This window comes from Struthio camelus, chromosome 9 (genome assembly GCF_040807025.1).
Source record: "Struthio camelus isolate bStrCam1 chromosome 9, bStrCam1.hap1, whole genome shotgun sequence".
Classification (NCBI taxonomy): domain Eukaryota; kingdom Metazoa; phylum Chordata; class Aves; order Struthioniformes; family Struthionidae; genus Struthio; species Struthio camelus.
In genome coordinates this window covers 18021603-18036018 of record NC_090950.1, presented here as the reverse complement: position 1 = coordinate 18036018, position 14416 = coordinate 18021603, and the positions used below count along the sequence as shown (strand labels likewise).

The 14416-nt window shown below is 39.3% G+C and overlaps 1 protein-coding gene across 12 annotated transcripts in view; it reads left to right on the top strand.

Annotated features, from left to right (window-relative positions):
* The window catches only part of DLG1 (discs large MAGUK scaffold protein 1), a 173891-nt gene that overhangs the window by 22510 nt on the left and 136965 nt on the right, over positions 1-14416 (top strand). The window lies entirely within an intron of this gene.

The following is a 14416-nucleotide window of genomic DNA, read 5'->3' as shown; positions in this document are numbered from 1 at the left end:
GGTGAGTTTGGTTTTTTGGAAGCTTTTTTTCCTGTAAGTAGTAAACTAGTCTCTGTTGTTCCCTTTCTCCTAGGTATTTACATAGCTGTAAGTTTGAGTCTTTTAAGAAACTACTTCCACTTTTAGCACTTTTTGATCATTTGGAAGCATAAATTGCATACAAACCTCCTTCTCAAAGTAGAATAAAGTTAAACATCTTTGAGAATATTTTGTGGATTTAGTGTTAGCTTTATAAAACAAAAGGTAAAGATGCTTATGCGTGTTTAATACCAAGCAGCACAATGGCTAGTAATATAGGTTAATTGGGGTGGTTGAAGTCTCCTTGTCTGTTACCAGCAAAGAATTCTTTCTGATGTTCAGGCTGTTTTTTTCCTGGAAGTAAAATATGCTTTTTAAAAGCAAGTCAGTTGGGGCACTTTTGCCTTGTTTTAGTTAAAATATCTCTAGTACAGTGAGAGCAGGAGCAGACTTTCATTCCTTGACTTTGGTTATGTCAATATATACCTTATATATACACTTAATTTTGCTGTACTCATTTAAAAAATAAAAAGGAAAAGTAGTGTTCAACTTCAGATTTCTCTTGTGCATTTATTTTTCTTTATCTATTTTTCTTAAAAGCACAAGGATAACTTGTATAGAAAGTTAGGCCAACAAAAAGCATATTCTGGATAAAAAGATAATTATTTTTAGTATTGTCAGCCTGGCCATATGAGTCCTAACACTTAAGGAAGACTGATCACAGAGATGCTGCCTGAGAGAGGAAGAGAAAAGGGATCATCCCTTCCACAAAAGCACAGTCTTAGATTGGCTTAGATTGGCTTAGATTGATCATGCATTTCCACCTGGGGTTATCACTGCTTAATCCTTATTGTCCGATGCCTATGAAGTTTTGGCTTCTTTTAGCTAAATGCTGCTGTAATGCCTTGCAGCCTCAGCTGAAGCTGTTGAAAGTGGAGCTATTAAAGAGACTGTTTCCCTGTAAATGTGTGTATGCTCACGATGAATTGGAAGTCTTAGTCTTAGGAAAAGTACATTCCTTAATGTCATGTATGAATCTACTTTCCTAATATAAAGGAGAACAAATGCACATGACACAAGTACAGCAATTTTGAAATCAGCCTAGAAGAAATATAGGAAATAGGATTAACTTCTTTCTCCAACGTGTGTGGAAGCGTTTTTGAAATAATTCTGTTGCTACTCTATTTCTGAGTAGCAAAGAGAAGAAATTGGTCAGTAAGATGAATTCTCTAATAAATTTGAAAGACCTTTCAGAATTTCGATCTTTATTCTGAATTAAAGCAGAATTATAAAGATTTTTCACTTAATGGCAAACAGATCTGTAAACTATTTTCTGTCCTGTCTTTTGAGATCTAACCAGTTTGTCGCACTAATCTAGTGCAAAGAGTACTGATTAATACAGTTTTTTCCCCCTTATGTGGGCACATTTGGTTTGGTGTAGGTAGGCAAATTTGCATCACTGCAACCATGGATACTATTAAGAGCAGGCACGTGGGCTGTGCCTACAGTAATGACTTTTATTTAAGTAACAGTCAATTTTAAATGAGTGCAAGGCACTTAGAATATGAAAAACCTTAAGTTCTTGCAGAAAACCAGCATTTGAGGAGTCATTATTAGCTTGCTTGTTCAGTAGTATATTTTTGGGGAAACAGTTGAATTTAAAGAAATGGTTTAAGGTTTCTGCAAATATTTCTAGTAAAATTGCAATGCAAAAGATTATTTTGAAATGAAAATGGTACAAAACAATGATTTAGCAGCATACTACTTAAACTATGCCTGATCAATGTCTGTCTAGCCCAGTACCTTGTTTCTGACACCTTGCTTAGTGTTAGCTTTTATGAATCAAAAGGTAAAAATGCTTATAGGTCTAGCTAAAAATGGATACTGTGGGAAAGGGGCAAGCATATATGATATATCACCCTAATATGGCAGGAAGATGAAGCTTTTTGCCCCCTAATATGGCAGGAAGATGAAGCTTTTTGCCCCAAGATCTTAAACTTAAAAATCGGTGATCATAAATTCAGGACCATCTTCACTTTCACAGCAGCGTGGCTGTGCGAGGTTGGAGGCCACATAGTGCCTGAACACAGGAGCATAACTGCAGCTCAGGACAGCCAAAGCTTGAAAAGATTGCAGTGAGTCCATGTGATTTCTGCTGATTTCCTGCTCCAGTGTACTGGAGTATTGGCAGTTTTCTGAGTTTCCCTGAACATTACGAGTGAATTGTGAACTGGTAAATCCTCTGGAGGTAAGAGGTGGAGGTGCAAAAGGGAATCATTGAATCACTTGGGTTGGAAGTGATCTACTCCAACCTTCTGCTGAAAGCAGGGTTGACATCAAATTCAGACACGGCTTTGTCCAGCTGGGTGTTGTAAACATGTAAGAACAGAGATTCGTCACCTTTCAGCAACCTGTTCCAATGCTTAATCACTTTCATAGTTGAAAACAATTTTTTTGCCTCATATGCATTTAACACCTCCATTCCCTTCCCCAGCCCTATCTCAGCTGGAAAATTGTTTTTTGTCCTCCTGCTGTGCCCCATGATAAAGGGCCAAGCTCTCTTGTCTTGATAGTCTCCCGGTAGATAGTAGAATGCTGCTACCGCCTCCCCACGAAGCTGCCTCTTCTCCAGGCTGAACAAGCCTGTTCCCTGAACCTCTCCTCATTGAGCTGCTCACTGTGTGTTTCACCACTCTAAGGCAGATCAGTGGAAAGTTTTTATTCTTATTGACTATTTATTGCATGTATATATTAAAAAAAAAAACAAAAACCTCTGTATATAACTTCTTTTTAAGGGACTTTTCTTAAATTCAGGGTCATCTTTCTCCCAGCAGTCACCAGTTTGACTCAAGGACATCCTCGGCCAAGTATGACTGCTATGTATCTAGGAATGTTTAGGGGTCCTCTCTTATATGGGTTTGTCCAGTCTCACCAGATTCCTGTAAAACACAGGACAAGAGTATAAATCTTCTACAATATTTTTTTCCCATGGCATATCGTATACAGGGCACCTCTAGAGCTATTCTTTGTTTACACATGCTGGCTTGCTCTTCCTAACTAACCACATGCATGCGGGGTTATTTCATTGATTAACCTTGCAGAGTTTCTAATCTGTGTGGTTTCTCAGGCAGAGAGGTATCGGTGAAGTTCTGAATCGTTAGAGTTAAGGTGAATGCTAGAAGAAGCTGGATGGCTGGACTAGCTACATGATGTGTTTATGTGAAGTGGATTGCTCCAGGTCTTAAAGTCTGTGTTTTTCATAGTTACTCTCCCCTTGTTTTAAAAGTAGAGGCTGTCAGTTAATACTACAAATATATGATAAATGAATTTATCTCATTGTTATGTCTGTTCTGGGTGTGTTTAGTTAGGAACTGGCTGAAGAGCTGTATTTAAAAAAAAAAAAAAAAAAAAGGCACCTCTGAAATATCAGTATTTCCAGCAACTGAATTATGATAAGATTTGTTCTCATCAGAGTCAGTAAATTGCATGGTATGAGTATATTTAGGTTGGAGGAGGTGGTGAACACAGCAGTAGGAGACTAGAGAAGTAACTTTCTGAAGTCAATCCCACAAGTAAGATCTCTTTAAAACTAATATGACCCCTGAAAAGTATCTGAAGTGGGAACTAGCTATCATCTAGCTTATCCAGAGTTTCTTCTGCACAGGAGCAATTTTCAGAATTTTGAGGGAATGATCAAATACTTCTCATGTCAGAAGAATGCTTCCTTGCATGTAGGAAAAAATGATTTATAGTAGTATCTTGTCTAGCTATACTTGCAAATAGTGCAGATGGAAGAAATTATGATTACTATATTGAAATTAGTCTAGGTATATAAATGGAGTCAGGGATGATTTAGGATGCAAGGATTCTTGGGGTAGGGGGTCATCTGGTCCAACACCCTACTCAAAACAAGAATAACTTCCGTGTTAGGACAAGGCTCTGAGTAACCCAGTCTACTTGGTTTGGAATATCTCCAAGGCTGGAGATTACATGGCTTATTTGGGTGACATGTTCCAATGTTTGACTGTCCTCATTGTGAAAATTATTTTTCCTAATACCCAGTTGTAATTTTCCTTGATGCAACTTTTCTGTTGCCCTTTCTGTTTTTGCTGCGCACCTTGGTGAAGTCTGGCTCCACCTTCTCTGTAATCACCTATTAGATAGTTGAAGATGGCACTTGCATCCCTGCCCCCCTTCTCCCCCACCCCCAACCTTAGCTTTCTTTTTTTTTCCCCCCAGACTGACAAGTTTTATCTTGAAATCAGGTAGGGCAGTTTAAAGTTTAGCAGCTGCTGTGCTGTTTAGTTCTCAGTTTCTTGCATTTTCACAACTCCATGTGCCCTCCCAGAATCGTGTCAGTGTATTTCAGAGGAGCTGATGATCTTAACTTGGATAATTTTTCAAGTAGTATTAACAGGAGTAGCACAGGAGTTGCTGTACCTCTTTGCCTGCCTATGGAAGAATTCAGTTAATGGCTTCATGTGAGACAGTGAACTGATTTTTTTTTTTTTTTTTTTTTGGGTTGCCACTCCTGAGAGCAAGTCCACCTTCCTCTTCTTTCCTGCTCACCTCCTAGGAACTCTGGAGAACCCAATGTGCTTTTCTACTGGCTAGTGAGTTAAAGCAGCTCATGGAAAAGTCTAAAGAGCATTAGGCATATCAGAAGGTAGCTGCTGGGGTGAAGAAGGGAACAGTGCTGAGCAACTAAATTGGCTCAGTTGCCTGTGAAATGCAGGTAGAGGGATCAGACTTAACAGCTCACCATTTCTGGAAGGAAAGCCGTGGTTTTCCTGTAGCAGAACTGTTTGGTCTCTTTGCTCATGAAACTGGACTCTCTACAAGAACAGCTTTGGCATAGTCTCCTATGGAAGGAGAGCCAGTAACAGTGGAAGGAGATTGAGTGCCATTGAGGAGCTGGGCAAAACAGTGGGAGAACAAATGTAGGTTTGCTCATAGTTGGATGTAACGTCTCTGATATGTTTTTTTTGGTAGACAGAGGTGTGTAGATTTGATGACAAAAAAGGACTTCCTCTCTCACCTGAAGTGAGATATTAATCATATTACTGTATGTGATAATAGCATTACTTGAATATTATTCCTAGGACTGGTACTTACCTGACGAAAAATCTGGAATGTGGAAGACGCGCTTTAGGTGCGGACTATCAGAATATCCGTTCAAGTGATAATCAGCCTTATTAGTTATATAAATACTCTTTTGTTCTCCCTGCTGCCCCCTGCAAAGACAGTTCTTTGAAGATTACATGCTGCCTCATCTTGGGTGTAGAGGAGTGAGGGATACTTCATCAAGTTTTAATATTTGTTAAAAGCATAACTGAGGGCTGCTCCCTTAAAGGTCAGTGTCAGCAGGTGTCATTAGCATTCCTGAACTCATCTGGCTGCCCAACGCAGCATGAACAACCCTTGGGGCCTAGAAGAGTGATTCTCTCCCATCCGTTGTGTGAAAATGTGACGACTAGAATTACTTCTCTTTGTGTATGTGCTCTAACAAGTGGGTTTATTTGGGGCCATGTAAGTTGTGATACGTATTTTGAGGACTTCTACTCCTTCCTCATCTCAGTGAGGCAGAGTGTGCCAGCCACCGTTTAAAGTTCTTTCAAACATGCTGTTGAGATGGAGTACTCCACTGCGGTGGATTTTCATCCATCTCTGGGGCGTTTTCTTTCTTTCCTGTTGGAACAATAGTCAATATGATAGTTGCATTCAGCTATCTGCATTTGTGGTGCTGTCTGCGTTTGTGGTACCTTGTAATATTACCTAGTGAAAGTAACTCCACTGAGCAAGTGCTTTGTCTGCATATCGCTTATGCAGCGGATGGTGTGCGAGTGGTGTATCTTCAGCTCCAGAGCTCTTCAACAGGCTACAGAGGTGCCTGTGACTTGGGCTCTCACAACTGCCAGGACAGCGCGTTGTCCAAGTGTGGTAGCGCTGAATATCGAACTGAACAGGCAGACTCTGCATTCTTGCGCTTGCTTTTTGTTTATACCTATAATAACTCTGAAGTCCATAGAATATGTAATGCATGAACTTAGTCCATTTTTCTTGTAGAATTAATGGATGGCTTCTTATTTTTACACATTTGTTATTTCACCACAAATGTGTAGTAATTAGAAGTAGTGGATATTTGACTTGTTGTATATTCCTGTATCTTTTTGTAAATGTGAAAAAGACTTCTTACCCTTCAGTTCCCTTTTTTCTACTAAAAAAACTATTTCAGTTATGTTTGGTAAAGTGCAACCATTCATACATGATAGAGGCTGAAGATCTGCTTTGATTGCTTTAGCACAGTTCAGTAAAGTGAAATAGTGGTTTAATCAACTACATTTCCTCAAAAAAAGAGAACAAATGTCTTACATAATCCTACAGCTGAGTATTGTGATGCTGCAGTAAAAAAAAAAAAACAACTTTATACTGTTTGCAGTTTGGTTTGATAATAATTTAACTCTTATTCAAGCAGCCTAAAGTAGAAGTAGCTTACTACATAAAGTGTATTTTAGCTTCTGCTTTCATCTTCCTTCAGTCTAAGAAAATGGCTGATATTTAGTGAATGCTTTGGGTAGCCTCTACTTGCTTTTTCTTATTTTTTTTGTTTTGTTTTATTTTTTTATTTTAAGTTTGCTGCTTCTCTGCTTATGCTGTAACAATTCCAGTTAGCTTAGAAGTGGTTAATTTTGTGACCCATTAGTGATAAATACATCTTAATAGTTGTTAATAGAAAACTTCCTGGAAACCAGCCTTGTCTTCTGCTTGAGAAATACATGAATTTCCCTATTTCTTTTCTTCCTAATAGGCTGTTTAGCTGTGTAGATCAGAAACTGTAGTTTTATGTGAGTAACTGAAATTCAGGTGAATGGAAGGAAACTTGAGGTTGGGGTAGAAGTAGCATGGTGATTATCGCTGCTCTTTTGCTCTTATTTTTAATTGGTTGTGTGTACACCTTGGAGACCATTGCAGTATATTTTTTGCAGTGTTACGTAAGTACAACTCTGATTATTGACATGTACAGCTAGAAATACTACTAGACTGATGAGGAAAGTGTAAACAAAATGGGGTGGGGGGAAAAAAAGGCTGGAAGAACCTGTCTTGACTAGAAGAAGAAAGATGGAAAAGGGACATGTTAACAAAATAAAGAAGTCAGTTTTCAAATGGAAAGACATTAAAACAGGAACAAAAAGAGTAAGCCAAAATAAACTAAAGTTGGAAATAAAAAGGTTCCTTGCTGCTAAAATAAGTGGTTCCATTAAAAGTTTTTCATACCAGCAATATAGACAAAACCAGCTCCTTTATATTAGAGTTGGATCACTTTAAGGGTAATAAGGCTGTTCATTAGAGATTTAGGTTGTGTGCGAGACTTAGCAGAAAAATGTGTCCTGCACTGCATTATTTTAAGAGAATCATGACATTTGGGTTGGATCCAAAGAGGAAGATGGTTATTCATCTGAAATCATGCAAGCACTCTTCGTTGTAGCCCTTTCTAACATCACGCTCCAGTTAAAAGGATCTTACAAGTGTGTATTTGATGGTGTTAAGTAGGGAGGTTAATTTCAAAATAATCACTTCAACTTCCTAATTGAAGCCAGAAACTTTCACCTTTTCTTCCATTACTTGAAATGTTCATTTATATATTACTGAGAATGTAAGCAAAACAAATCAGTTCACCAGTGTGCTACAGCTCATAAACCACAATGTACTAGAATAAACTTTGGGGAGCCAGATGATGACTATAATGAAGGAGATGAAAAACTTTGTGGTAGAATCAACTTGTATTTTCTTGGTTTTGTTTGCTTTAATTCTGATGCGTGTATATTATTGTAGATGCGGAGAGTGTTGTTTTTTAAAGGCTAAGTGTAACGCCTGTAAAATGAACGCTTTGGAAAAAGGAATATAGTTTACTGTAGGCTCCTGTGTGTTTTACATCCTTGACTACTGTGAGCAAGCGGATGTTCTCAGGTGAAAATGGAGAAATGCTGCCCCCTACTGTTTATAAAGAGTTGTTCTCAAATGAACAGAAGTGGGAGAGAATGCAAATACAAGCACTTTCTAGGACTTTGCAGGGCTTCTCTGCCTTCCAAGACTTGAAGTGCATGGGGAGACCGTTTTTGAAAGGTAGGGAGGAAAGCAGAATTCTGCTATTAATTTACAGTGTACTGAACTAGAATTATGTTGTTGGATTGACAGACATAAAATATTGCTGATCATAAAGCTGTAAGACCTTGGTTGATATTTTTTGAGTGTTCTTTTGTTCCTCTATTGCTTTGGAAATTTCCTTATACAATTCAGATCTTTTCACATCCATCACAAAAAATAAGCATGTGCTAATTTTTGTTAGAATTATCCCCAGCTGGGTTTTTTTGTATTTTTTCAGACCTATCTTGTTACTGTAGTGAAGATCCTATATGATGGGAATGTTGTACTGGGAGTTTCTTTTCTGTTTTCTGTTTCACTGCTTGTCCTCATCAGTTTGCATGTGTCTTTAGAACGAGAGAATGAAAAATAAAAGTAGTTAATATTGCATAATGAATGAGTGCAATGGTTACCCACAACCATACTTTGGCACGTTAATATGTTCCTGGGATCAGCAGTGTGCAACTGATTGGATGATGATGTTTTATTCTCCCATACTGTGGGTGCAATAATAATGATGTAGGAATTTCCAGTAAAAAGAATCTTTTACAAGTGACGCTATCACTACTTTTATTCATGTAGTGTGTTCTCTAGTGGCGAATGTAGACAGGAAGTGCCATGAGAATAATGAAAGTTTAAGGGGCCAGCCTATCTTGTGTGTAGATGACCTCTCTCTTGAAGAGTCCTAATCTAATTAGCAAACTCTTTAGGAGCTTCAGTGATTGCTCTAGAGGAAAACTATAGCACCAAAAAGTCTAGAGTGAGGGCTGGGAAGGGGGTCTTGGGAAGCTCAGTTTAAAATCTGACAGCTTTCAATGAATGTGTTTTGTTTGTGCTAGTGCTTAGGAAGTTCACAGTTCTTTGTGGGCTTTCTCCTTCCTGTTTCCTCAGGTTTTGTTGAAACATAGAAAATTTTGCTTGCTTCATTAAAGTATGTGATAAAACTGTGTGTGTGGGGGGGGAGGGTGTTTGTTGTTTTTCTCCCCCCTCTCTCAGTCCTGTTAGAGGTTATTAGCCCAGGTGCAGTAACACACAAATAAGCCTAGCCAGTTTAGGACCAAGAGCAAAGTAGACTGCATCCCAGATGATAGGTGTTGTGCATCTGAGCTGACTTAAAATGAGCCAGGTTTATTTTTTTGTATGGTATTCTCTAATGCTGTTGGTAGACATACCGCCTCATGAGCATGGATATTATTTGCAGTTCTGAAAAGAAATTATCAGAGAATGTGGTTGTGATGCTTAGAAGCTTTTCCTTTGTAAGCAACTGATATCCGGAAGTAGTTGTATTTCTTCCTTTATTGGATTATCCCAGCCTTCGTTAGCCTAGGCAAACATTGTCTGTAATGTGAGAATTGGTCACACTAAACTCTTCGGTAGTCTTGTTCTTGTCAATGAAACGTTTTTAAAGGGCTTTTAAAAAACTCTTTGGTGTGTACTGTAGTTCCCTTCTCCTTGCTGAAGTTAAGCTTGTGTGACCTCAGCAACCCAAGTACTATGAAAGTGTCCTTGACTCTGCCTGATTACTTCCTTTATTACATCAGATAAAGTCACCACACATGCGAAAACAATTTCTGGTCTGCCTGCTTTTGTCTTTGTGTGGCTCCTATGGATGCTACAGTACACAAGTGTGTTGTTTGGCAGGTTTGTTTCCCTTCCTCTTCCCTCTTTTTGTTCCCGTTTGGTTGTATTAGCGTGTCTTTAACCAGTACTCAAGAGGCCCAGTGGAAGCCTTAAGCTGATCAGAGCCTCAGATGTTCTGCCAGTGTTAGGTGAGGTAACTTGAATCCTTCATGATACAAATACTCTCAAAATGAAAAGATGTTGAGCTCATTTTTTGAAACAAGAGTTAACAAGTGTTGAATTAGCAAGGGTCTCTCCCACCAGTAACTTCCCACTCCCCAGCTGACCAGGTGTTGATGAAGGGGGCTGGGTTGTGCTGTTACCTGTTGGGCCTGTAATTGTGGCAGTAATTATGCTGTGGCTAACCTCTCAGCTTTTCTTCATGCTGGACTCTCCTCCAGAAACCACTGATGCATCCCATGTCTCACATATGCAGCAAGCAGCTCTTTCCTTTTCCTTCTCTTTGAAGGAAAGAGAAGGATTCCTTTTCTTCCCTGTGAGGAAAGGAATAATGGCCTTTCTGGTTCTTTGGTTTAGTTACAAACTTCCCCAAACCAACAGAAAAGTGCGGCAGAATTTGCAGAAACTAACTCTTAGCTAAGTCTGATTTCACAGCAGATAGGTTGAACAGCTTTAAAGTATGCTATATACTTCAACCTACTCTGATTTTTCTCTGAGAGTTACTATTTTAGTTCTAATTTAGTTCATAGAAGTACTTTTCCTCCCATCTTGACTTTCATGCTTTTGCTGAAGTGACAAGCACCGATATGAGGTTTTTTTACTGTATTTGAAAATATATTTTGGGAGGGAAATGATAGGACTCCACTGGATGTGAGTCTTCCAGGTTCGAAATAGCTCTTGAAAGATTTTTTTTTTAAAACCTTTTACCTGAAATAAAGATAGTATCCTTGAATTCCTTGATCGCCTCAAACGTCCTCTTTCACAATGATGGGAGTATTTTAAGCCAAGTAAAAGGAACTGGAGTTTCTTCCATGTTGTGACTGCTTTGTCAATTGATCAGCTTGTGACACTGTGGGGAAAGAACAAGTCCCTTCTCAAGTGACTTAAAGTACTTGTAATCCTGTCAAAATACCTTTATTAATTGTGTGACATGGTTCTTCATCTACTGCCTGAAGTCATCTTCAGATATACCCAAAGTATATCCGTTTACTGTTTTTACTGTAGCGAGGGATGTTTCTTGTGCCTCCTCTCAAACGATGATGTTTTGGAGGAGGAAGAGGCAAGTGATTTGGAGTTAGTAGCCGAAATGTAACTAAGGTAGACTAGAGCGAGCTTGTGGTCAAGATAATGGCACTTCCTAATAATAAAGGATGTAAAGCCTCATTGCTTGAATTCTTGGCAAAGTTTGGCTTTAATTTGACACTGATATTTACTATGATAATAAATCTTTTAACTTACATTAGCTAGCATTAAGATAATTCGACTTGCAATAAGAAAATGTAATTTGAGATTCCTTTTTGTAGACCTTAAAGTTCATTTCACGTAACAACAGACTTCTCATTTAAGCTGTTCTGTCATGGTGATTAATTTGTAACTTGTGTTTTGCAGTTTTTTAAAAAGGCATAAAAAATACATGCTAACTCCTTCCTTTCAGCTTGTTACAATTACTCATTTTCTCCTTATTTGCAAGCTGTATGTTCTGAAGGTATTACTGCACTGGCTACCGTATTAATAGGCACAATATAAGAGAATGAATCTGTGCTAGCAACACCAGAAATATTGGGCAAATACATCTTAAAAACAGCTGGAGGGAACTGATACTTTCTTCCAGCTATATTGGTTCTGCCCTAAATAACTTAGTCCTCCCTGGCTCTTACTCATCCTGCAATCCATGACCCTCAGATCTGTCTCAACAGAGCTACTATTCAGTCACTTGCTTCCTGGTGTGTGCGTGCGCGCGCATGCGTGTGTTCTACCCTTGCTACAGAACATGGAGCAGCTCCCTTTTGAGCTGCTTGAGGTGTCTCCTGGCCCAGTCCTCAAGGTTGCTGAGGTCCTGCTGTTAGCCCTGCTAATTGAGTGTTGTCTGTCAGTTAGCTTGGCAGTGCACTGTGTGCCGTCGTTCCTGCAACTGGAGAAATGTTGAACAATATGGACCCTCGTGTTTATCGTTGGGGTACTCTTGCTTGTTACTAGCTGCTAACCAGATATCACTCTAATTATTTCTTTTTGAGCCTGGTGGTCTAGCAAATCTTCAACTTGTGTAACAATCCATTTGTCTACCTTTGAGTCCTTAGCCTTGTAGATAAGAAAGCTTTGGGGGGCCCTATTGAAAGCTCTTCAGATCCTTGGTCTCTTGCTAGCTGTCTCTCCTGTGCCTTTTTGCAACTCTCCCCTCAAGAACTATGCGTTTTGGTTCCAAGACGATAGCAGGAGTGTCAGTGGCTTGCAAACAGCTTTGTTTCCAGCCCAAATAGCAGTGTTCCTTATCTGTTCTCAGTTAATAACAAAGTGTGAATGACCAACACCCTTCCTGTCTAGACTGAGACAGCCTTCTTAGCCCTTTCCTCTAGCACTTTAAGATGGACAAATGGATAAAGTTGGAATGCAAGCTCACAAATTCTTCCATCCATAAGAATCTAAAGAGTAGCATTAGGGATATATTCATCTTCCTTTAGAGGAAGATGTCACCCCCTGACTTCTAAATGTTTGAATTGGAAATGTTCAAATCTGTTAGAATGACAGGAGAAATACACTGTGGGAATGTTCCTCTTTAAACATGATACTAGATTTGTGGTTTTCCCTCTTTAAACATGATACTAGATTTGTGGTGCAAAGAAGACTTTTAAAAAATAGTTGTCTTAAAGAACTTGGTGATAGTCCTCCTGATATGCAGACATGTATGGCAGATACTTGTGCATCAGTGGAATATTATTACTGCTTAGATTCTGTCTTGTTCTTGGTAAACTACTTTTCACTAATTGAGCCATGATCTGTTTTCAGTGTGTGTGTGTTTCTGTGTGTTTTTTTTCTGTGTTTTTTTTTTTTTAGGCAGTGGAAGTCTGATTTGTGTTTGCAGACAGCAGGAAGGTTGTTCCCAGAGACAGTGGAGGGTATTGGTATTGATCTTGCTATGAGAGACTTTCAGCTCCTGCTCTGAACGTGCTACATCAAAGCAATAGTGCAGAAACACACTAAGGTGCTGTCTCTTCTGGATATTGTATAAGGGAGACATGAACAGATGTTGAAATGAATTTGGAGTAGTGTGAGATTTCACCAGATAGAAGGCATTTGTTGTTAGTATGTTCACCCTACTTTTTTTTGTTTTTAGACTTATGGACCCTTATCTTGCCAATGGAGGCACAGTTGCTTGATTACTAGTTTGAAAGTCACTAAACAGCAGTGCTGTTTTTCTTAACTCTGCTGCATGGACCATTTGAAGTGGTACGCTACTGAAAACTGCTGCTCCAAAAGCAGCTCTTGTCTTTCAAGAGATAAAACAAAATGACTAAGATTACGAGCAATCCTTCAGTTGCTGGAGAGCGTATGAAAATCCTTCAGTCTGCAGTAATCCTTTAGAAGATGTTATCTTCCTCCCTCCACTCCCCAACCAATGATTTTTGCATGACAGGCTGAATCAGACTGGCCTTCTGTCTCAGTCTAATGAATGGATGCCTCGGGAAACTGCCATTTGGGAGGATGTGCTCTAGCCTAGCCATCCGAGTCCTCCGGGGTACAACTGCAGGACTTGGCTTGATCGTTGCTCCAAATTGCCCTTTACACTGGGAGGAGTAGCCTCAGCTAATCTGAATCATACCACGCAGGATCCAGTCTTTTCTACTAACTATAACCCTTGAGAGAATAGCCTCAGATCATGAACAGTCTTTATCGCTTGAGTTTAGAGTCCATCCATGTCAACCTCAAAATGGGTGGAAGCTGCATTTGGAAGTCAGGGTGGGAGGAGGAGGGCAGAGAGAAAGGAGTGAAGCCTTCCAGTCCCTCAGAAAAGGTCTGCTACCTAATCAGCTTTTATATTGATCAGTTTTATCTTTGGGATTAAATGTCTGTTGCTCACTATAAATCTTTCTGATGGTTGGGTGGGACTATATAGGTCTAAATGTATGTACTTTTTTCTTCCTCCTGTGGACAGATGGGAGCAACACATCAAAGGCAACTCCTGAAAAATCGCATCCTTTCACTATAAGAATGGTTTCAGCGATAGTTTCTGAATGATATCCTAACTCTTGCAAGGATCTCATGGTTCTTCAGTTTGGAAGGTCTTTTCAGGTCGTACTGTTTCTAGACATGTCAAAGATGTTTGAAATAATGTAGTATTTTAGTTTTGGGGGAGCATTTCCTTTGGGTTGTATTCTAATTAGAGTGCAGGGGGTCTCTTTCTGTGTGTGTGTGTGTGCGCGCATGTACGCGCATGTGCTTCCCCCCTGCCTTTAAAGGTGGAGTTACCAACATAATCAAGCTCCTTTTTCTCTGTGAGTTGGACAGAGTAGGTCAGGTAGACTTCAGCCTTATGGGAAGAAAATCCTGGTATCATCTTTATCTTTTGCATTTTACATCCTTGTTATTGGGTCAAGCTTGAAGTCTTGTAAAATGAATCATTTTCAGTACTGTCATAGCCCCCTTTAAAGGTGTTCTTCTAATGCTGGTAGCTTCCAGC